Source organism: Equus asinus, chromosome 1 (genome assembly GCF_041296235.1).
Source record: "Equus asinus isolate D_3611 breed Donkey chromosome 1, EquAss-T2T_v2, whole genome shotgun sequence".
Lineage (NCBI taxonomy): Eukaryota > Metazoa > Chordata > Mammalia > Perissodactyla > Equidae > Equus > Equus asinus.
Genome location: NC_091790.1, coordinates 179,192,473 through 179,214,504, shown reverse-complemented (window position 1 = coordinate 179,214,504; position 22,032 = coordinate 179,192,473). Strand labels below are relative to the sequence as shown.

Genomic DNA, 22,032 nt, shown 5'->3' with positions numbered 1-22,032 from the left:
CTAAAGTCCATAGTTTACACTAGGTTTAACTCCTTGTACAGATCTGTGGGTTTTGGTTTTCATAAATGCATGTCATGTACCCACCATTATAGTGTCATACAGAATAGTTTCACTGTCCCAAAAATACCCCATGCTCCACCTACGTATCCCTACCCTCCTGCCGTAACCCTGGGATCCACTGATTTTTTTACTTTCTATATAGCTTTGCCTTTTCCAGAGTGTCATATAGTTGGAATCAATGCAGTGTGTAGTATTTGCAGACTGATTTCTTCCGCTTAGCAATATGAATTTAAGGTTTCTCCATGCCATTTTGTGGCTTGATAGCTTGTTTCTTTTTATTGCTGACTAGTATTTAATTATATCCATATACTACAGTTTGTTTATCCATTCACCTATTGAAGGAAATTTTCATTGCCTTCAATTTTTGGCAGTTATTAATAAAGCTGTTTAAACATTCATATGCTGGTTTTTGTGTGGGTATAAGTTTTTGTCTCATTTAGGTAAATGCCTAAGAGCATGCTGTTACTGCATCATATGGTAAGCCTGTGTTTAGCTTTGTAAAAAATTGCCAAACTGTATTCCAAAGTGGCTGTTGCATTTTGCATTCCCATCGGCAGTAAATGAAAGTTCTTGTTGTTGCACGTTCTCACCAGTATTTGATGTTACCAGTGTTTTGAATTTTAGTCATTCTATAGGTTTATAGTCATAACTCATTGTTTTATTTTGTAATTGCTAATGCCGTATGATTTTGAGCACCTTTTCAAATGTTCGTTTGTCGTCTGTATATCTTCTTTGGTGAGGTGTCTGTTAGATCCTTAGGCCAATTTTTAGTTAGATTGTTTGTGTCTTATTGTTGAGTTTGAGAGTTCTTTGTCTATTTAGAAAACACATCCTTTATGAGATACATGTTTTGCATATATTTTCTTCTACTCTGTCCCTTGAAATTCTTTATCAGTGTCTTTTACAGAGCAGAAGTTTTTAATATTAATGAATTCTGATTTATTCATTTTTTCTTTCATGAATTGTGCTTTTGGTGTTGTTTCTAAAAAGTGAAACAATTATGAAACCCAAAGTCACCTACATTTTCTCCTGTGTTATCTTTTAAAAGTTTTACAGCTTTGTATTTGCATTTTTATCTGTGATCAATGTGAGTTAATTTTTGTGAAAGGTATAAGATCAGTGTCTAGATTTATTTTTTTGCATATGGATGTGTAATTTTTCACCATTTTTCAAAAAGATTATCCTTTCTCCATTGGAATGTCTTTGCTCCTTCATCAAAGATCAGTTGAATGTGTTTGTGTGGATCTACTTCTGGGCACTCTCTATTCTCTTCCGCTGATCGATTTGTCTGTTCTCTTGCCACTACCACACTGCCTTGATTACAGTAGCTTTATAGCAAGTCTTGAAGTCAGAGAGTGTCAGTCCTCTGACATTGTCCTTTTGCTTTAGTATTGCATTTGGTATTCTGGGTCTTTCGCCTTTCCATAGAAACTTTAGAATCAGTCTGCTGATAGCTACAAAATAATTTTGTTTGAGATTCTTTCTTATCTATAGATCCAGTTGGGAAAAACTGGCATCTTAACAATATTGAATTTTCCTATTCGTGAGTATGAAATACCTCTCTGTTTATATTTTATTTGATTTCTTTCATCAGAATTCTGTAGTCGTATAGATCTTGTATGAATTTTGTTAGATTTATACCTAAATGTTTCTTTTTTTCTTTTTGTGCTAAGGTAAATGGTATTTGTTTTTTTATTTCAAATCCCAATTGTTTATTGCTGGTATATGGGAAAGCAAATGACTTATGTATGTTAACTTTGTATTCTATAGCCTTGCTGTATTTGCTTATTGATTCAGGAGGTTTTTTTTTTTTTTTAATCCCTTGGGATTTTCTACATAGATAATCATGTCATCTGCAAACAAAGACAGTTTTATTTCTTCCTTCCCAATTTTTCTACCTTTTATTTCCTTTTCTTATTGCATTAGCTAGGACTTGTAATATAGTGTTGAATAGGAGTGACAAAAGGGAACGTCCTCTGTTCCTGATATTATGGGAGAAGGCATCTGCTTTTTCACTGCTGAGTATGAAGTTAGCTGTATTTTTCATAGATGTTCTTTATCAAGTTGAGGAAGTTCCCCTTTATCCTTAGTTTGCTGAGAGTTTTTATTGTGGGTGTCGGATTTCATCACATGCTTTTTCTCTATCTATTCATGTAATCATCTGGTTTTTCTTCTGTAGCCTATTGATGTGATGGATTACGTTAGTTGATTTTTAAATATTGAATAAACCTTGCATACCTGGGATAATTCCCACTTGACAGTGGAATATAGTTCTTTTTATATATTGTTGGATTCACTTTGCTAGTATTTTGTTGAGGGTTTTTGCATCTTTGTTTATGAGAGATACTAGTTTGTAATTTTCCTTTCTCGTAATGTTTTTGTCTGGTTTTGGTATTAGGGATAGTTCTCACCTCACAGAATAGTTATGGAGTGTTCTCTCTCCTATTTTCTGGAAGAGTTTGTAGAGAATCTGTTGTTTCTTCCTTAAGTGTTTAGTAAAATTCCTCAGTGAAACCATCTGGGCTTGGTGTTTTCTCTTTTGGAAGGTTTTCATTATTGATTGAGTTTCCCTAGTAAATATGGGTTTATTCTAATTATCTAGTTCTCCTTGTGTAAATTTTAGTTGATTGTATCTTTCAGGGAATTAGTCCATGACATCTGTGTTATCAAATTTGTGGACATAGAGTTGTTCGTAATACTACTTTCCTATCCTTTCAATGTCTGTGGGATTAGTGGTGATGGCCCTCTTTCATTTCTTTTATTAATTTGTGTCTTCCCTCTTTGTTTCTTGGTTAGCCTGGCTAAAATTTATCATTGTTACTGGTCTTTTCATTTCTCTATTGATTTCCTGCTTTCAGTTTCATTGAGTCTGCTGTAGTTTTTGTTTTTTCTTTTCTTTTGCTTACTTTGGATTTAATTTGCTCTTCTTTTTCTAGCTTCCTAAGGCAGATGCTTGAGCTATTGATTTCAGATCTTTTTTTTCCCTCATATATACGTTCAGTGATGTAAATTTTCCTCTAAGCACTGCTTTTACTGCATCCCACAAATTTTGGTAAATTATATTTTCATTTAGTTGAAAGTGTTTTAAAATTTCTCTTGAGATTTCTTTGATCCATGTGTTATTTAGAAATATGTTTAATCTTCAACTAGTTTGAAAATTTCCAGCTATCTTTCTTTTACTGATCTCTACATTGTTGTCTGAGAGCATACTTTGTATGATTTTTATTCTTTGAAATTTGTTAAGTTGTGTTTTATGGACTAGAATGAGTTCTGTCTTGGTGATTATTCCACGTGAGCATGAGAAGAATGTGTATTCTGCTGTCGTTGGATGAAATATTCTGTAAATGTGAACTCGATCTAGCTGATTGATGGATGCATGGTGTTGAGTTCAACTCTATCCTTACTGATTTTCTGCCTCTTGGGTCTGTCAGTTACTTATAGGGTGTTATTGAAATCTCCAGCTAAAAGAGTGGATTCATCTATTTTTCTTTGCAGTTCTGTCAGTTTTTACCTCATGTATTTTGATGCTCTGTTGTTAAATGCATACACATTAAGGATTGTTATGTCTTCTTGGAGAGTGAATCCCTTTATCATTATGTAATGTTCCTCTTTATCCCTGATAATTTTCCTTGCTCTGAAGCAGGCTGTGCCCAAAATTAGTATAGCTACTCCAGCTTTTTTCAATTAGTGTTAGCATAGTATATTCTCCTCTGTCCCTTTGCTTTTAGTTTATCTGTGTCTTTATAATTAAAATGGGTTTCTTGTGGACAATATATAGTTGGGTCCTTTTTTTTTTTAATCCACTCTGACACACACTGTCTTTTAATTTGTGTATTTAGACTATTTACATTTAAAGTGATTATTGATTTGATGGGATTAATATTGACTATGTTAACTTTCTATTCATTGCCCTTGTTCTTTGTTTTTTTTCTTCTTCTCTTTTTCTGCTTTGGTTGGTTTTAATTGAGCATTTTATATGATTCCATTTTCTCTCCTCTCTTGATATATCAATTACGCTTCTTTAAAATTTTTTTTTTTAGTTATTGCCGTGTAGTTTACAGTATACATTTACAATCAATCAAAGTGCAGCTTCAAATAATACTATATTACTTCATGGGTGGTAGAGGTACCTTATGACAGAGTATTCCCAATTTTTCCATCCCATCTCTTATAACATTACTATCATTCATTTCACTTATCCCTAAGCTGTAATCACGGAATACATTGTTGCTGTTATATTTTGATCAAACTGTTATCTGTTAGAGCAATTAAAAATAAGAAAAATAAGATTTTATTTAACCATAATTTATTCTTTCTCTAATACTATTTTCTTTATGTATGTTCATCTGACCTATATCATTTTGCTTCTCTCAAGAATTTTTGACATTTCTTGCAAGGCAAGTCTACTGGAGACAAATTACGTCAGTTTCTGTTTGTTTTAAGAAGTATTTCTCCTTCACTTTTGAAGGATAATTTTGCTGGATACAGAATTCTGGGTTAGTGGGTTTTTATCTCAACACTTTCAATGTTTCACTCCACTTTCTTCTTGTTGGCATCTTTTGTGAAGAGAAGTTTGATGTAGTTTTTACCCTTTTTCCTCCATAGGAGGAGAAAATTCCAATACAAATTCTCAGATTTATTTGAAGCCATACTGAATGAATCCTTAATTTTTTGAGGCTATGTTTGATGTACCTAATGATTTTGATCTTTTTCTTATTTTTAAGAAAGACCCAGGGAAGTTTGAGAAGCAGATTTTTTTAACTTTTTATGTGATTAAACATACTCTGAATAATCTTAATCTCATATTAGGGGCACAAAATAATGCTTATAATATGTACCTAATCAGTAAATATTTATTGAATTTAACTGTCAAAAATTCACTATTAGAAAGTGTGGAAATCAGGGTATTGGCTTCATGCATGCATCCAACAATACACTGGAAGACTCATTTTAGTGCTTCATTTTTATTTGGCTCTTGTGTTGTTATCATAAGCTCAGACCAATCTGTTCATTTCTAAAAACAAGAATCTTCCACAGAATGCTAGGGAACAGTTTGAAGTAACCCAAAAAATTATGCAATACCTAGCTGTGAGACTTTGGAGAAAGATCTGAAAGCAGTCAAGTAACATTTAAAAATTAAGTTGTCTTTCTCATTAAAAATATATACTCATTATTAAAGATTAAGACCTTCACTGTCTAATACAGTACCTGGTAGCCACTAGCCACATATGTCTATTAAGCAATTGAAATGTGATTAGTTTAAATTGAGATGTGCAGTAAGTGTAAAATACACACTTAATTTCTAAGACTTAGTACAAAAAAGAGTGTAAAATATTTTATTAATATTTTGATACCAGTTAAACGTTGAAATGATAGTTTTTAAAATATATTCAGTTAAATAAAATTTATTAAAGTTAATTTCATCTTTATCTACACATTGGCTACTAGAAAATTGGAAATTTCTTATTTGATTCACATTATATTTCTCTTGGGCAGTGCAGAATCTGCCAGTTCACAAAGTAATATGATAAAAGTGGAAATCATCCATAAACCCTATAACCCACAAATAACTCTTATTTATGTTGTTGTCTATATCCTTCTGGGTTTTGTTTTGCATGAATTATTGGATGATAAATGTACACATGTGTGCTTATTCTCAGAAAACACACCCCCACAAGCATAGACATTAATTTTTTATTGACATTATTTCATGTCATTAAGTATACCATTTGCAGTGGACACAAATGGATTTGCCACTTCCCTAGGGATGGAAAGTTATTTTTATTTACTTCCTTTTTATTCTCCCTGGCATACTATTCCATCTGTCTTCACAGACTTGATCTGTTATTTTAATATGATAATTTATAAGAAATAGAGTTGCTCAATTAAAAGGATATGGTTTTTGTTTTTTGGTGAGGAAGATTGGCCCTGAGCTAATGTCCTTTGCCAATCGTCGTCTTTTTGCTTAAGGAAGAATGTTGCTGTGCTGACGTCTGTGCTAGTCTTCGTCTATTTTCTGTGGGATGCTGCCACATAAAATATGTGGCTTGATGAGCAGTGCTAGGTCTGCGCCCAGGATCTGAACTGGCGAACCCTGGGCCACTGAAGCAGAGCGTGCAAACTTAACTACTATGCCACCGGGCTGGCCCCGATAAGCACTTTTTAAATTTGATTTTCCCTTGTCACATTGCACTGTTCAATAATTTATGGCTTTTATAATGATATTCTTTGTAGTTCTTGAAATATAATATATTCTTTGTAGTTCTTGAAAGTGTCTAACCCCCAGGTAACCCTACTTATGCACCATTAATACTAAGTAACATTAAACAAATGTTAGTAGCAATAACTTTTTTGTATTTAATTCCATAAAAATATTCTGAATTCTCAAATGTGATTTTCCTGAATTCTAGACATGATTTTTCTGAGATATCTCAGTTTTAAAGTGAAAGTGAATGAATGAGAAGATGAATATAGTGGTGTACTTTACAGTCAAGTTTCTGTATCTCCCTTCTAGAGTAGTGTATTATGTTTCTTTTCAAATAAAGCAAGTAGGAAGATAGCATTACTATGTATTGTTAGTAGGAAATTTTCCCCTAATTTTTCTAGCTACCTTGCAAACGAGATTGTGTCAAACATAGGAAGTAATTAGTTTGGTTTGTTTTCAAAACTCTTCACAGTAAGGTACTCTTTTCACTTGTTTTTTTTTTTTTAAATTGGCACCTGAGCTAACATCTGTTGCCAATCTTTTTTTTTTCCTTCTTCTCCCCAAAGCCCCCCCAGTACATAGTTGTATATTCTAGTTGTAGGTCCCTCTGGTTGTGCTAGGTGGGATGCTGCCTCAACATAGCCTGATGAACGGTGCTGGGTCCGTGTCCAGGATCCGAACTGGCGAGACCCTGGGCCCCCAAAGCAGAGCGCGCAAACTTAACCACCCAACCACAGGGCCAGCACCCTCTTTTTTTTTTTTTTTTTAAAGATTTTATTTTTTTCCTTTTTCTTCCCAAAGCCCCCCAGTACATAGTTGTATATTCTTCGTTGTGGGTCCTTCTAGTTGTGGCATGTGGGACACTGCCTCAGCGTGATTTGATGAGCAGTGCCATGTCCGCGCCCAGGATACGAACCAACGAAACACTGGGCCGCCTGCAGTGGAGAGCGCGAACTTAACCACTCGGCCACGGGGCCAGCCCCCCAGCACCCTCTTTTTACTTTTAAAACAATTGAGGTGTAATTTACGTACAATAAAATACACAGATCTTAAATACTAAAGTTGATGAATTTTGATAAATCATATACTTGTTAACCAGCACCCAAAAAACAAGATTAAGAATATCTATAACATTTCCTTATAAAATTTCCTGTATCCCTAGCCAGTGAATTACTTTCTGATTCCTGCCTCTCCCTCATCCCCACCCCACCCCTAGCAATCACCTTTTGATTTCTGTCACTGTGGCTTAGTTTTGTCTATTTTGACTCTTTTACTCAGCATGTTTTGGGGCTTTATCTGTGTTCTCACATAGGTGTTCGTTCTTTTTTATTGCTCAGTAGTGTTCTATTGATGAATATACTACAATTTATTTATCTGTTTTTCTCTTAATGGATATTTAAGTTGTTTCCAGTTTGGGGCTATAATAAATAAGGCTTCTGTGAATGTTCTGGCACAAGTTTTTTGTATGGCACGTGTTTTTATTTCTCTTGGGTAAATACCTCTACGTTGTCATAGGGAAGCTGTATATTTATCTTTATAACAAACTTTCAGATAGTTCTCTAAGTGGCTGTGCCATTTAACACTTCCACCAACAGTGTATGGGAGTTTCAGTTGCTCCACATCTCCTCCAGAATTTGGTATGGCCAGTCTTTTTGATTTTGATCATTCTAATGGATGTGAAATGGTGTCTCAGTATGATTTTTATTTGCAGTTCCCTGACAGCTAATGCTGTTGCCCTTTCATGTACTTATTGTCCATTTATGTATCTGTTTTTTATGTTGCTTTTCAGGTCTTTTACTTAGGTTCAGTGAGTTGTTTGTTTATTAATGATTTGTGGGAATGCTTTTTATATATTTTGGACACAAGCCCATTGTTAGAGATAGATACTTCAGATATTTTCTCCCAGTCTTTGGCTTATCTAATTATTTTCTAAATGATGTCTTTTGATGCACTGGATTTTTTAGTTTTGATGATGTCTGATTAATCTTTTTTCTTTTTTAGAAAATGTTTTCTGAATTCTAAGAAAGCTTTCCTTATGCCAAGGTTACAGTGACAATCTAATACTTCTTGTACAACTTTTGTGTTTCTACCTTTTTATGTTTACATTTTTGATTCATCTCTAATTAATTTTTATATATGGAGTACAGATATAAGATGATCATTTGATTTTTTTTTTTCTTTAGAGGTTAATTTTTTTCCATATAGTTAGCCATTTGATATTACATCATTGGTTAAAAAGCCTTAATCTTTCATCATTGAATTGACTTGGGACCTTTTTCAGAAATTAGTTGACCATGTTTGTTTAGATCTATTTCTGGACTCTCTTCTGTCCTGTTTGTTTTTCTATCCTAATGCCAAGATAACATTGATTTGATTATTGTAGCTTTATCATACATCTTAAAATCAGGTGCAATGAGCCAACATTTTTCTTTTTTCAGGATTGTTTTGGCTATTCTAGGTACTTGGAATTTCCATCTAAATTTTAAAATAAATATTTCAACTTCTTCCTTCTGAGATTTTGATTGGGATTGTGTTAAATCTGTTGATCGATTTGGGGAGAATGAGTAGTGTAAAAATATTGAGTTTTTCCAATCTATGAACCTAACATATTACAATATTCATTTATTTCTAGGTATTTATTTCTTATGGTAGTGTAAATGGTATTTAAAATTTTTATTTTCTAATTAATTGCTAACATATAGAAGTATACTGTATATTGACCTTGTATCCTCTAACCTTGCTAAATTCAATTTTTAGTTCTAGTAGCTTTTTGGTAGATTCTGTAGTATTTTCTATGCACATAACCATGACTTTTGTGAATAATGGAAGTTTTACTTCTTCCTTCCCCATCGTTATGCCTTTTATTCATTGTTCTTGTCTTATTTCCCCAGCTTGGATTTCTAATACAGTGTTGAATAGAAGTGGTAAGAATGAACATCCTAGTCTTGTTCTTGATATTGGTGGGAGAAAGCAGGGTTTTTTATAGATGCCCTTTGTTAAATTGAGAAAGTTCCTGTCTCTGCTTAGTTTACCAGAGAGCTTTTATCGTGAATGGTCAGTGTTATTCTGCTTAGCTGACTCACACTATGATAGAATTCATAGCCAACTATAATCTTAGTTCATTTTTGTCAGATGCTTTTTCTGCATCTATTGAGATGATCAGATGATTTTTTTCTATTTTGTTAGTGTGGTAAAGTACTTTGATTTTAAAATGCTAAACTAACCGTGCATTCTTGGGTTAAACCTCTTTTGTTCATGATGATTCTTTTTTATGGATTGCTGTATTTGACTGGCTAATAATTTGGATTTTTACAACCATATTTTTGAGGGATATTGTCTGAAATGTTCTTTTCTTGTCATGTTGTTGTTTTGCTATCAGGGTTTTTGTTAACAGGGTTATGCTGGCTTTATGGAACCTTTAAAAAATATTCTTCAGATATCTACTAGTTTGTAACTGTGAAATTATGTTTGTTTGAAAACACTTATCCGTTTATCTTCCTTTCCTGTGACAAAAATTAACTATTAGGGGTTCCTATAGACTTAATATTCAGTTAAAATTTTTACTTTAGGAAAGCAATTGAAATCCCACCTCCCCTATTTAGAAGCCAATGGGACATTTAACTTAAATATTTTCTGGACTGAGAAACAGTACAGTGGTTAACAGCATGGCCTCTGCAGGTAAGCAGATTTGAGCTTATAACCCAGTTTCATCAGTTGCTACCTCTATGACAATGGGCAAGTTACTAAATCTGTCTGTTTTAATTTCCTCTTATATGAAGTTAGTGTCTTCTAGGGTTTATATTAAATGAGAAAATATAAGTAAAGTTCTTATCGCTGTGCCTAATACAAGTACTCAGTTCAGATTAGTTGATATTAGCATTGTTTGGAAATCTGATAAGGAAAAAGGCATAAGAATTAGCATTATTTGGATATCTGATAAGGAAAAAGGCATAAGATATTTCAAGAAAATGGTTTAGTCCTTTTTAGAAATACACTCCAATGTAAATTAAAATAGAAATATGTCTCAGAGTTGTAAAATTCTGTGAAATATTATGTATGTTCTTTTTTTTTTTTTTTGGTGAGGAAGATTATGCCTGAGCTAATATCTGCTGCCAATCTTCCTCTTTTTGCTTGAGGAAGATTGTCCTTGAGCTAACATCTGTGCTCATCCCTCCTCTGTTTTGTATGTGGGATGGCACCACAGCATGGCTTGATGAGTGATGTGTTGGTCCACACCCAGGATCCGACTGGTGAACCCTGGGCTGCGAAGCGGAGCATGCAAACTTAACCAATACACCACCGGGCCCAGGCCATTCATATGTTCTAATTTTTATCTTTGCATATCCTGACGGTTTTCTAATTTTTCCCTTCCTCTCTTTAAAGATCAACACCTTGAGTTTCATTAAAGTCCATGCCTTGTGTTTTCTTAGCACAATAGTGATGGACATACTTCATATTTACTGAGCAATTAACTAGTACATTACATTTATATACAGTGTATCTATGCATCACAACAATGTGTGAAAGGTAAAGCACCATCTCTTTTTAACAGTCACATCTGATAATATGAGTATCATAATAATTAATATTCAATAAGTGCCTAACATGCCTAGCAATTTTATAAGCACTTTCTGTGTATTATTTCATTTGATTCTAATAACTATGATAAAGGACTGTTCAAAGCACTTTACATATATTGACTAATTTAATCTTCATAAGACCCCAGAATGAAGTGAGTAATAGCATCTCCATTTTACAGAAGGGGAAATGAATAGGGAAGTTAAATAATTGCCGAAAATCACATAGCTAATAAGTGGTGGAATCTATCCCAGAGTCTGTGCTTTCAATCTTCACTGTATTCTTTCCTGAGACATCCCTGATTTTCTGCCCTCCCCAGTCAGAATTCAAGGCTTCCTTCTCAGCCTTCCCAGAGCACTTTGTGCTTTCATTTCGGTACTTGTAGCATATTTTGTTGTGGTTATTTTTTTAAGCATCTCTCTCTTAGTAGGTTACTAACTCCTTGAAGACAGGGACCATCCCTTAATTATTTTTCTGTTTTTAGCACATCATAAATATTTGTTAAATTGAATTTAATACCCAACCTTAGTCTCTTCAGTTAGCCATTTTCTGAATAAATATGATTTTGTTAATCCTTTTTATTACAAATATTCCTTTGTCTGATGATCCTGATTCTGTCCTGTCCTTGACCTTATGTATTCCACATCTTGTTCTAAGAAAGTACTTTTATAAAATCTGTTTCCTGGGACTTTCCAGAGTAGCACTGTCCAATAGAACTTTTTGATAATGGACATATTCTGCAGCTGTGCTGTCTAATATAGTAGTCACCTGTGGCTATTGAGCATTTGAAATGTTGCTAGTATGACCGAGGAACTGAATTTTCAGCTTTAGATTTAAATAGCTCTGTATGGCTAGTGACTACTATTAGACAGTGTGGCTCCAGAGGGCAGAAGGAAGAGTAGTCCAGGATCTTAACAGCACCCTCCCACCTGCACTCTAGCCACCCAGATCTGGGGCTTACCTGTACAGGACAGTAATGTTGTAAAAGGTCTGTTTGACTCAAAGTGAATTAGTTCTCAAATAATTTACATTCACGTTATTAAATATATACACAGGATGTAAGAGTCACCTTTCTATTTAAAGAGAAAATCATTAGCTTGTTGTTTTTGCCTTTACAACACATAATGTAATTTTATAAAGTAGTTATTATATTATATAAAATCCTCACATTTCTCCCACATCACCAAGTTCTTGATTTATTGATGGTAAAGATCTTTTAAAAGAAAAAATAACATGATCTACCTTTTATTTTAATACAGTCAGCTTCCTATTCCTTCTTGGGAGTTGCAAACATCTAGTTATGTATGTTCATTCAATTTCAGTAATAACCAGACTTAGAAATATTGGTTCATGCATTTTGAATAAATACTGCTTTTTGAAACCAGTAACATTGAGCTTTCTGAGGAAGTATATAAAGCCTAGTTTATTGAATAAATATATTTTTCAAATTATTGACTAGATCATTATTAATGTTTTAACACTACAATTTTAAGTCTTTGAAATTGTGAATAAAGTGCCAATCTTAAAAACAACTTCAGAAAGGTTCTTACCCTTTTTTTTGCCTATCCAGTCCTTATGCATAATGTATGGGAGAGTCTTAAATGTTGTTCTTAAAGTCCTTAGTTAGATTGTACATTGAATTTAAGTTATTATTTACTCTCAGATTAGCTTTCTCTTTGCATGTGCTTCCCCCACCTTGATTGTACATATGAAAGTCAAGCAAATTAAATGTGCTATATATATAATATGTACACACATCCCTGTGACTGTCTTTAAAAGTTTGGATAATTATGAGTTGCTGCACATAAAATAACAAATGTGGAAGACAAAGCCAATTGAATTTAAAACTTGCTTATCTCGATTAATCATGTTTAAGAGTTCAAAAGACTCAAAGGGAAAGTTTGTGAAAGAAGTCATAGACTTTGACCCGCGTTACAGACATAGATTATAGAAGCCAAAGTTTGCTTTTTTTATCACTTTGTGCCTTTAAACACTGTAGTATGCTATTTTCAGCAATGTTCGCTCTTAATTGTTAAGGGAAAGGCTTTTAAAAGCTACTAGAAATTCTTCTTGGGTTACAGTTTCTAGATGAGGAAGATGATTCCCGCTCCCCCCCCATACTTGTACCATAATGTGACCTGAATAGGTCTTTTTCTTTCTTTCGTGTGTGTATTTTTCAAATCAGTATTTAATTTTTTGAAAAGCTGAAATATTCACATGGTTTAAAATAAGAAAGTAGGAAAAGAAAGTGAAGAGTTTCTCTTCCATCCTGTCCTATGTTCACCCAGCCCTTCCTTCCCGGACGAAACACATGCACACACATAAACCCCTAACAGCTAGCTATGTTACTAGTCTTCTGCGTCCTTTCCAGACAGTTTGATGCATACTTAGGCAAATGCAGATTATTTATTCTTGCTTCTGCTGTTGTGCACGAATGGTAGCATATTATTCCCTTCATTTTACACCTTCCTTTTTTCTCACATCACAATGTGTCTTGATGATCTTTCTTTATCATTACTTAAAGAGCCTCTTTATTCTTTTATTTCCCCAGCAGCTGTATAGTATCCTATTGTATAGCTGAACTGTGGTTTATTTAAGGAGTTAAGTGGATATTTTCCTGATGATCTAGAAAATTCCAGTTGCCTGAGTAATTTTAAGGTTCTGAAGATTTGAGTTAGTAAATGTAAAATTCTGAAATATTTTAGTGGTTTTGATGGAAGTCTTTCTAAAATGTGTTTCCCCTTTACCGTGGTTTAGTTAAATAGATCAAACACATTACTGAACTTAGTTTAACTCTTATATGATAAACGAGGTCATCTGTGTGAACATTTTGGGTAGCATATATTTTAATGTGCTCTATTTCCTTGCTCCAAATTCCATTGTTACTGTAGGATACAAATTGTCTTAGCATACCTCATCTTACAAATTTATTCATTTTGACCATGATGAGACTTAATTTTTAGGGCAATTACTAGGCAGTTATAGCTCTGCTTTCACTTTGTATGTTATGTTACCTTTGATTATGTAATATTTCTTATTCCTGCTAGTTATCAGAAACTTACGTCTTAGTGTTTTGTAGATTTGTTACTATTCTACGTAAGCAGGATTGTTTGAGTAGTGTTTGCCTGTATTTTCAGAGTACGTGGGCTAGACTGCATAGGATTGCAGCTCTGCTGTCTTTTGAGGAAGCACTCACTTGGGCTTCCTTCCAAGAGAGTTGTTCTTAGTATCTGTGAGTCCTAATGGGAACACCCCTGTACTAGCTATATCAGAGATCATCATTTTTCCTGTTCCAAGCTTTTTGTTTTTTCCAAATGAATTTTAAATTTCTCAGCATGTTTGATTCTTGTCCACTTTTTGATTCTGTTTCATCTAATTCTTTAGCATTTCCTGTCCACTAAAAGATGTTTATTTAACCCAACCATTTGTGTAGTTTGAGAGGACCTAATTACCTAACCAGGCCACTGACTTTTTTGAAGAGAATCTTCTTGGTAAGGCTCAGTGAAAAAAGGAACCACTTTCTTCTTCTAATTGTTGATGACTGAAGCTGACCAAAGTGTCTTGTTAGGCAGGCTTCATGTTGCTTATCCTCATAAATAGTAGGATATAACAATAAGTTGTGTTATCACTCTTTTGGGGTGTCAGAGAAGGGATCCCATAGGTGACATCTGAACTGAGGTTTGAAAGGTGAGCAGAGTTAGCTGGGTAAAAGGAGGGTGAGAGAGGGTATGTTACCTTTGGGAGCATGGAATTGAAATGGAAGGTCAGGATAGGAGAGAGGATAGTTAATTAGAGAAAGATAGTCCCATGTGGCGTCAGCATAGAATATGGTAGAACGAGGCTGCACGTGCATTTCTTTTTGTGATAGGGAACAAATCATTTCCCTCATCGTTTTGTTACTATTCCGCACTAATATTTGCTAATAGTCTAATATTACAGACCACACGTAAATTATCTACTTTATCTTACCAAAGGCAACCAAATGGATAAAGAATCATAAATCAGGTCAGTTGAGGAATGGTCAAAATTAAATTTTAGCTGAAAAAAAGATGACCTGAGAAGTATGGAAGTGAAAATGTTATTGCTACTACACAGAAATAAGTATGCTGTAATTAGTTGGGCCAGTATACCTTTCTAGTTTTGCATCGTTGTAGCTATCGTGCGTAACACTTGTGCCTATCACATAGCAAATGCTCAACAGGCATTTAAATGAATGAATAAAGAATAAAATACCTATGGGTGTGAATTGCCAGGAAAACAGATTTAGGTTCAGTACTAAGAGTTTTCTGAGCTGCTCAACAGTAAGTTTTTTCCCCTCAAGTTGAGAGATCCCCATTACAGCAGATATTTAAGCAAATGCTATATAACTATCTATTTAAAATGTTATATGAAGAATTCTAACATTGGATATAATATTGACTATAAAAGAATCCCTTCCCCCCCAACACAAATATCTGTTTGCCTATTGAGAGAGTTTATCCTTGATGGAAGTACCAGGATCACCTTGAGGGATGGCTAGAGAGGAACTCCTAGGCATGAGGCTGGAGTTGCTGCTACCTCCATATATTACCCCAAAGGAGAAGAGCCGAGCCTTGTAAGGGGCTCTTCCAAATAAAAGACCCTGAAACTTAATTGACTTAGGTAAATCTACCTGTGTCCCCAGGACATGTAACTTACATCTGCTTGAAATTTTTCTTTTCACATAGATCCTTTTTCCTCATGCACTAGCAATCCTGTTTTTCCACCACCACCCCACCACTGCCAATCTCCCCCTTAACCTCCACCAAAATAAAGAAAGAAACTTAGCCAAATGGGGTCAGTAGAGGAATAAAGTTATATTAAGTATATATTGTTCTTGGAGAATCATTTAAATGGAATGGAGCAAAAATATGACAAATTAGGAACTCAGAGTAGTGTGTGGTGAATAAAAAATGAGCAGCTAATTGGGAAATTCATCCAGAACTGACTGGTATATGACCTTTGGCAAATAAATAAACCTCTTCTGTAAAATGAGGGGATTGGATTATATGCTTGATAAATCTATGGTGAGATGGTATCAGATGGTATTTGGCTCTAGGATTCAGGAATACCCCGATCCTGTCAGTGACCAAAGTACCTGCCTTTCCACCTTTTCATCCCAAACTGTTATTTGCGCAGGGTAGTGGCAGCAGAATTATATATGTATACCTTGTTATCAGGGCCTGGATCTCAGCTGGTAATGTTAAACTTTGGTAAGCTGAGGTAAGAATCCTAGGGGACCTCCTTTCCACCTTCATGCCCTGAAAACCCAAACTCAAACTTTAGGTTTTACCATAATCCAACTGACCTTGCAAGAGAGATGCAGACAGAGGGAAGAGGAGATAGAAGACGAAAGAAGAGAAAAATTCCTTTTAAGTAGGTCCACTTAGTCTATAGAAAAGGAGAGGCAGAAGAGAGTAAGCCATACCTGTGCTGCCGTTTTAACTTGGTGTCCTCACCTGTTTGCAAACATGACCCAGTCTGTCATGAGATGTCTCCCTCTCACCTTTATCTGTATATGATTATCCTTCAAGTAGAAAATTAAGAATGCAGTAAGCCTTGCCATTTGTAGTTTTAGCATCTATAATTTTGATTGTTTGCAGGTAGGGTCTGTGCCATATAATTTATAATTTTCTAGAGGTATGAATTTAAATCACAAGCACCACGTGAGGTTGATGTGTGGCTGTAAGTGGTTTAGTGAGTGAGCCTAGTCTGGTGCCCAGCACGTGCCTTTTAGTAAGCCTTTTGGATATAGAGTGATTTTTAAAAAGCTTCCAAAAGAGAAAATGTGCTGGTAATGAGAGTGAGCTCTAAAACTTTTATGATTTGTAGTTAAAAAATTTTGATAACTTTACTGGTAATTTTAAACACATGTCTAGTATAAATGGAATGGAAGAAGGAACTAGAACCATCTATTGGAGGTCATTATGTTTTTTAGTATACTAAAACAATCCCCTACATCTGTTATCTATTGCTGCAAACAAACCATCTCAAAACTTTGTAACTTAAAGCAGTATCAGTTTATTTCTCACCATTCTGTAGATTGGCTGGGTGGTTAGTCTGCTTCTGTCACCTAGGCTCACTCATGCATTGGCATTCAGCTGGTAGTTCTAATGGGAACTGGGCTCAGCAAGGACAGGTAACATGACTGGGGCCTTGCTCTACATGTGATCTTGCACCCCAGGTTTTAGGACAGCGATTCCAAGAAGGCAAGCCACAATGTGCAAGTACTTTTCAAGCCTCTACTTAGATTTGCTAAAGTCCTGTTGGTCAAAACAAGTCATATGGACAAACCCAGGGTCAGTGAGGGAGGAGAGTATACCTGACTGGGGAAACTGAGAGGCATCAAGGCTGTTACAGAAATGATATACCACTGTACCACGTCTCCAGACAAGGTCTCCAAACTGTATGTGGCTGTTTATCTCTCTAAACTACAGACTTGAGCTGTGTTTGATGCTGCTTTAATATTAAGTCTGTACCTTCCTTCCATGCCACTCTTTTCTTTCTTGTCCTCCACCACACATAGTTCCCTGAACTCATGTAGCACTTTCCCATTGTAGAGTCTTTGTTGATGTGTCTACCTAGAATGCTGTTTCCTCTCCACTTCCCCCTACTCCTTTGCTTACCTGACTCATTCCTCTTCATCCTTCAGGTACAGTATCACTTTAGGGAAGCCTTCCCATGCTAGGTAGGTTTTACATTTTCCTTGCATACTGGGTTTTCCCTTTTTAGCATTTGTAATAATTATTAATGTTTGCCCGTTAGAGCACGTTTCATGAGGACTACGTCTGTTTAATTCATTTTTGAGTTCAACACCACTTGTGTTGCCACCCCACTCCCATTTATCACAGTGCTGTGTACATATTAGGTACGATGTACCAAATGAATATACCTGGCACAGTAGTTTTCTTAAACAGCTACTAAGGCCTGAAAAACATTTTGTGCTTCATTCCTAAAACAGCAGCTGTTTTTATCCGGCTCCGTTTTGCTTCACTGTTAGGATTCTGTTTGCTACTACTGCTTTTGTCCTCCTCCTCTTCCAGTCCTCTAGCTTTGATTTTTAAAAGATTACTAGTATTTCTTGTGGAGTCTTCTGTACTTGATGTATTCTTTAAGAAAGATCTTTGTCTTTTTCTGTTGTTTTTTTCTTTCTTTTTCTGGTTATTTCCCACTGTGGAAACTACCTGTTGATAAAATCCCTCCTTTCCAGAGTGAATTATTTGTCGTTTCTTTTCCTGGATAATGTTTATTGGTTCTCATCACTCAGGAGTCTTGTTTCTATTTTTTAAATTGCTGGTTTCTGTATTGAGTCTTTTAGGTAGCCATGTAACTGAGATGTTGTTATACTTTAATTATTTAGAAAGTTGCTCCTTGAGATCACTGCGTAATTCAGTCATTATAAGAATTCGACCAAATACTTTATCTTTCTTTATATTTATAATTCCTATTATAATGTTTCGTATTAAAATTTCATAGTCAGGACAATAATGGGACATTTCACGTGAATACTTCATCAGAGCGTCTAGGAGCATATTTAAAGCTTAGCTTTTATAAAATGAGAAAACTTAGGATGAATTTTTCTGAATTAGATTTTAGAAATGGGACACACACACACATGAAAACTGGAGTGCTTTGACTATTAATCTAGGCCATTGTAATCATAGAAAAGACTTTATTTTACTCAGTCATTTGATTTCTTTTTCCGCACTCAGTTTATTTTGGATATTTGTTGAAAATAGATCTTTAAAAATTATTTCCTTTAACAGCATTGTATATTTATTCGATTATTAAAATAATAATCATTGTAGATACTTATTCAGTGTTAGGTCATATTAGTCTTGTTGTAGGCAGTTGGTTGTCAAGCAAGGATCTACAAGTCCTGGTATTTTCCAGTCTTTCCCCTGTAATTAGCCAATTCTGTAATAAAAGAAGCATCTCAGTTTCCTGATCTAAAATTCTTATTCTGACCTGTTATATAACATGGTTATTCTGAAAATGTGAAAGAAATTTAAACTATAAAATAGTGAATGTTTATGATTTAAGTCTTCTTCAAGATGACTCCTTTGAACAGAGTTGGTGTAAGTATAGAGAGAAATGGGGAAAGTGGTAGTTTTCTTAGTTTTGGGTCAGTGTGGCAGTGGCTAACATATGTGGAGGTACCAGTGGCTCTGAGAATAGAGCCACCTTCCCAATCCTGTCATGGCTGTGGAAGAGGACTAAAGTCTTACATTTTTATGAATAATTTGTACTGTAAAAAATTTTTATTTCAAAATAAACTCATACTTATAGAAAAGTTGCAAGTAACAGTACAAAGAATTCCTATATATCCTTCATCCAAGTTTGTCAGACGTTTATAACATTTTATATACATTTATATATATGGTTCCCTCTCTGTATATATATGCATGCTATTATTTTTTTCTGAGTCATTGAGAGTAAGTTGTCCATGTGATGCCTCTTTATAATACTTGAGGGTTTGTATCCTAAAATCAAGGGCCATTCTCTTATTCATTATCATAGTATCATTATCAAAATCAGAATATGCAACTTTTAATTTAACAAATGTTTGCTTACCTGGGGCAAAGTGTAGGTGAAATGAAAGTATAGGCTTGCAGAACTATTTTAGGTGCTTAAGGGAATCATAGTGTATTTAATGGGTAATAAGTCAATACAGAAAATTATTCTGTTTTAGAATAAGATCTGTGATGTAACAAGATTTACACAAGATACACAAAAGGTACTTTAGAAACACAAGGAAAAAGCATACAGTCATTTCAGCCTGGGGTATCAGGGAAGAAGTTCTTGACCGGTGCAAGGTCAACTCTGGAGAGGTAAGTGTGCCCTGCTGAAGGACGGTGGGAAGGATTCCCATCCCGGAATTCCTACTTCATCTTATTTCTGCCCTTGAGAGTGAAAGTGCTGAAGAGGAATGTGTTATTGAGATCTGTCAGTACTGAAATATTAGGATGCATACGATAGATTCTGTTTCTACAGAAGTTCTAAAGAAGTTCTACCTTTTTTCCTTTTAATTAATAAATTTTAACCCTAACCTTATTGGGCTAATAAGAAATAAATTTCCTTTCCTAAGCACTTGTCCTTGGGTTGTTTTTCAGTAATACCTTCTTGATTATGAAAGACAAAAAGTAATGGAGTTGATTAGCTGTAATTACTTTAAAGGAATGGAAGGAATGTTTTTAAAAACTTAATTAAGCCACTGTCAATCTAGAATTTAAAGGATAGTCACTGTTTTTCTAGTTTTAGCCTTTATATATTGAATGTTATATGTGTAACCTATTTTGAATTCACTATAATTATTCTGAATTAATCAGAAAAGGCTTTACAAGGTGCTATGGTATATAATTTTAAGACTTTGATAATTTAAGATAAGAAGGAGTGAAAGAGACACACTTAGACTGACAATACGACTGTAGCAAAATTTTGAAAATCCAGTTACTGAAAATTGCTTAATGATTAGTTGGGTTCTTTAGAATTAAAATTTTATAAATTGTAGAATAAGGTTTATAATGCCGGCCATGTTTGTATGGAAAATTATCAAACTGTTTAACGGGTCTCTATTTCTTAAGCAGATGTTTTAAGAATTTGTTTTAAATGTATATAAGTGTTTAAATATGGATTTTTAGTTTTTTGTTGTTAAGTTCACGTATATATCCAGACAATGTTTTACAATATTAATATTTGGTCCTTTGGCAAGGGGATTTCCATAATGGGATTTCAGACTCTATTTAATAGCACATTTTTTCTTTTGCAAGCTGTTCTTGTTTTCTGGTTAAAAAGTAAAGTAAGAGGATTTTTAGATCTTTTTCTTGCTATCTAGTTTCCTAATTGCTTTTCTTTTTTAGAAATGAATGCATTTTGACAGCACCATACTAAAAGGGCTTCAATTTATATGAATTTTCCTTAGAAAACAGATTTTCTCATCTAATTTTTGAATTCTTCAGCCTGATCTTTAATACCTTTGGATAGTATATGCCAAATCCACTTTTCTGAAGTTTTCCGTGCTAGAGGTTCGGGGTCAGGGAGTCTCTGGAGCTATCATGCTGAGATTCTGTACTTGCGGAAGAACACAGCTATGTTTTCAGCAGGCCAAAGGTGTACCCACACTCTTCAATCTCCTTTTGTAAACTCAATGTCTTAGTTTCTAAGCTATCTTCAGAATTTTTTTAATGACTGTTGTGGAACTTTTCCAGCTGCTTTGTGTCCTGTTCATGACTGACTGTGAAATTCAAAGATGAGTTTTGATCTGCAGAAGTTAAAAACATAACATGGAGCACAGTTATCTGGGAAAGTCTTTTGGAATTTTGATCCCCAACAGTACACTCTTCTTACATTTCTGAGTTTGTTATTATTATAAAAGACTTGTATATATAATAGTTCTTTGGAATCCCCTTATCCAAGGAGTACATTCCCCAGACATAGTTAAGTAACCCAAAACAACACTATCTCCAAATCTTAATGTAGTCTATTTTCTGTTACAATGCCCAGTATTCATTGAACTGATTTACTGTAATTACTAAATCATCTCCCATTTCTAGTTAAATTCCTTTTATTTAAAAAATCATGATTAATATATATATTCATATGAATATTTTGGTTTTTATGTTTATATTAAAAATACAATTTTTTTTTATATTTTAACTTAATTTCTAGTTTAGGAGTGAGATTACTGGATCAGAAAACATGATTATTGTTTACAGAGGATCTGTAAGTGCTGTACTAGAGTGTATGTGTATATCACTCTTACAGAAACTAAGTGTGAATAGTTACATTCTAGATTATAATATAAACAAAACGTAGAATTAGTTGAAAATTTCCATTGTTTCATGATACAGCCATGAGGGAGGTGACAACATGATGTGCTGGAAAACCTTAATGCTCAAAGGTGTCCATTGCACATAATGAATTAGCTTCTCTCCTGTGCATCTAAAAGGATACCAGTTGGTATATCCTTGGGAAAATTGGGACAGTAGTCATTCAAATCATTTTTCATATCTTCAGTATAGTTTCAAGCTGTGTGACTATGTGCAAGCCAGTTAAAATCTTCTTTCCCTCAGTTTTACCATCTTTAAAAAAGGAGATAGTAGAATCTTTCTTCCAGGATGATAATATGTTTAAAGCGTCCAGCACTGTAGTTGGTAACCACAAATCTTGCT

The 22,032-nt window shown here is 34.3% G+C and overlaps 1 protein-coding gene across 1 annotated transcript in view; it reads left to right on the top strand.

Moving 5' to 3' along the window:
• WASL (WASP like actin nucleation promoting factor) overlaps positions 1 to 22,032 on the top strand; it is a 72,596-nt gene that overhangs the window by 16,224 nt on the left and 34,340 nt on the right. The window lies entirely within an intron of this gene.